Source organism: Larimichthys crocea, chromosome XIII (genome assembly GCF_000972845.2).
Source record: "Larimichthys crocea isolate SSNF chromosome XIII, L_crocea_2.0, whole genome shotgun sequence".
Lineage (NCBI taxonomy): Eukaryota > Metazoa > Chordata > Actinopteri > Sciaenidae > Larimichthys > Larimichthys crocea.
This window is the reverse complement of record NC_040023.1, coordinates 14974180-14977339: the sequence shown is the minus strand read 5'-3', so window position 1 is coordinate 14977339 and position 3160 is coordinate 14974180. Positions and strand designations below refer to the sequence as shown.

The 3160-nt window shown below is 44.3% G+C and overlaps 1 protein-coding gene and 1 long non-coding RNA gene across 5 annotated transcripts in view; one reads left to right on the top strand and one right to left on the bottom strand.

Moving 5' to 3' along the window:
* Nucleotides 1-3160, top strand: part of grin2db (glutamate receptor, ionotropic, N-methyl D-aspartate 2D, b) — a 45518-nt gene that overhangs the window by 16941 nt on the left and 25417 nt on the right. The gene's annotated exons all lie outside the window — the stretch shown is intronic.
* Nucleotides 1-3160, bottom strand: part of LOC113747283 (uncharacterized) — a 17093-nt gene that overhangs the window by 8189 nt on the left and 5744 nt on the right. The window lies entirely within an intron of this gene.

Genomic DNA, 3160 nt, shown 5'->3' with positions numbered 1-3160 from the left:
AGAAAGGGGGGAGGGAGGGGGGAAAGGGGGGAGGAAAGGGGAGGAAGTGCTGCGAGTATCATTGGGGGCCCCCTTTCGGACAGGTGGCTTCCCAGCTTTTTCCTTCCTTCTTCGTCTCTCCCTCTGTCCCTCCACATCTCTCTCTCCCCTCTCTCCTCTATCCCTCTGTTCTTCTCTCCCCCTCCCATCTGCGAAGGCATGAAGAGTTCAACGGTACAAAAAAAAAACCATGAGTCAATCTGATTTGCTGGCTGGTTGTCATGTGGCACTGGACAAAGAGTTATTCGCCAAGTGCTAAAGAAGTTTGCAGAAGAACAGTTTCCTCTCGTTCCCCCTTAAGTGGTTTCAAGGTTGGGAAAAACATCTGGTAACATTTATTTGTTGTATTTGTTAGTTGAGGTTCACAAATATTGCTGACATGACACCACTTTGGTTAGCCACAAAAAACATCCTTGTTATGGTATGTTCATGACCTGTCACATCTACTCCATCAATAATCTCTCAAACAGACATCTAAAGCCAATCAAACGATCAAAATGTTACAAATACTACAAATACATCTGAAGGCGGACAATCCAAATTCATCTGCGTCTCTTATAGTATATAGTCTTCATCAGTTTAAAGACACTGTAAATTATGTTTACACTGATATATATTAAATTGTATATATTATAGCTCTACTTTGTTTGTATCTTTCTCCGAGATCTCCACTATTTAAAAAAAGAGGTCTGTAGATTTGAACGTTTGGCTGCTGAGCGTGATACTCCAATTCATGATTTTTCATCCAGACATAACTTCTATCTATCTATCTATCTATCTATCTATCTATCTATCTATCTGTCACCTTGTTAACAGCACCAATCTTTTGGATATTTTGATTGGTGTAACATCGGCTGATTCATTAATGAGCAGAATGACTTGTGGTTTTTGGCTTGTACCTCTGGTGTGTGTCATTCCTTCATACTGTAAGCCTGCTCCCTCTCCTACCACACTGCCTTGCTCCTTCCTTTCCTTACTTCTTTCCAACTTCCTTTCTCACACACCTTACTCCCTCCTCTTGTTTTTTTTATTTTCATCACCCTCCACACTTCCTTTATCATTTTTCTGTTCTCTTAAATCTCCTCTTTGACCCCATGATCCTCCGGTTCAATTCTGTGTTCTTATGCTTACTCCACTCCCTCCTTTCCCCCCCTCTACTCCCCCCCCTGCATTTCTTTGCCTAGAGACAGGCTCACTCTCCTCTGCTGCTTTCCCGTTCACCTCCATCTCTGTATGGCTATCTTTCATTCCTTCAGTCCATTTGTCCATCCCTCTTGCTGCATGTCTTGCCGGCCATAGACTCTGCTCTCCGCTGGCTTGGTTTAGTCTGGGTCTCAATGTCATCGCTAATGTCCCAGCATGGTCACTGCAGCTCTGCGTGTGTGTGTGTGTGTGTGTGCGTACGACTGTGTGTGTTTGTGTCTGCGAGAGTGTGCATGTGTATTGGATTCCTTAGACTCCACTCTGCTAGTGTCACTGTTAATATAACATACTGCCTGCAGCGGGTTGCCTATACGCAGTGCTTGCTTTTTAACCCTTGTGCTTTTCACAACAACCCCCCTTCTTTTAGCAATTCTCCACTGCAGGGCTAAATAAATGCTTTTGATTGCTTAGTGATGCTGTGTATGTTTGCATTACATGCCCTCTCTCTCCCTCTGCAACATATATGGCTATGTCCTCCTCTACATTGTAGATGGCCTGAAGCAGGTCTCTGGGTCAATTTCTGCTCAAATCTCTCACTTTTGTTCCATTCCTCTTCCAGCTTCTGCCTTGTCAGTATTTCTTCTGCTCTCTCTCTCTCTCTATGTTCCTCTCTTTCTCCATTTCCCGTCTTTAGATATTCTGCGTGTCTGTTTATAACTCTGATTCTCTCCTTCCCTCCTTAATTCAGTCTCCCTCTCTGTCTGTCGCCTTCTTTCTCTCTCTCTCTCTCCCTCCCTCCTTCCTCCTCCTCCTCCCCCTCTGTCACTCTCATTCCCTGCCTAATTCACTGGAGGTTTATTGGCATACAGGCAGGATTGTTTTGCCAAGCCATTACAGTTCAAAATTCAATGAAGGCGCAATTCTCAAAATGTGCTTTCAGTCTGTTTCCCTGACTCCCACCACCCTCCTCCCTTTCTTCCATGAAAGAGTTGTCTTTCTCTATTTTTGTCCCTCGATTACCCTTTGTCTTTTTTCTTCACTCTGTCATTTTTTATGTACTTCTCTAATTTTAAATGCTCTCGCTCTTTCTTTCTTTTTTTTTATGTATGTCAGCATTTAACCCCCACCCCCTCCCCACCTTTCCACTCAGCTCAGCTCTATCTTCCTCTTGTCAATCCGTTCCTTCTCTCTCAATTTCCCCTCTAACCCCTTAAAACCCTCTTTGGTCAGTTTCTACCTCGCTCCTCCTTACCTCAGCACTTGCAGCAGAGAGTTCATCCACTGTCACTGCTCTGTCTTTCGATGTTGAATTTCTCTGTCTTTAATGTTTTCTTCTCTCCCCAGCCTCATTCCATCATCCCACCCGTTCTTTCGCAAATATCTCTTATCTCTCCAGGCCCTGATTTCACCAAAATATGTCATCGTTTGCTTTTCTCCGCCCTCCCCTCTCCTCCTTTCCGTTCTCCAAGGAGCGACTTTCTCTGTTTTCCCACCTCTGATTACTTCCCTTCATCCGCTCACTTCCCTCCATCTCCATCTCCTGTCTTCAGGTCTTTTCTCCACCTTGCTTTTAATAACATATGTCAGAGTTTAACCTCTTCCCTCTTGTTTTCCCTCAAGTGTGTTTGGTCTTTATCCACCTTTCCCTTCCATTGCTTCCCCGCCTCTACCTCTCTATTTCTCTGCTCCACTTACAGTTATCCTTCATGTTTTACTCCTGTTTTCATTATTCATAACTGTAACGTGTTTCATCAGACCCAAGCTCATTAAGCAATGACCCCCATTGCCTCCTGCACCTCCTGGTTAGCACACATCACATTCAGCAATGCAGTCATCCCTCTTTCTGGTGTGTCAGCTTCACTCTCTCTCTGAATCATATGCCTGACTCCCGTGGACCTTATCACATCAGCTTACAGCTGTCTCTCCTCTTATTTCCCACAGCATCCTTGTTTTTTGTTGATATGGCCTTTCCTATCAA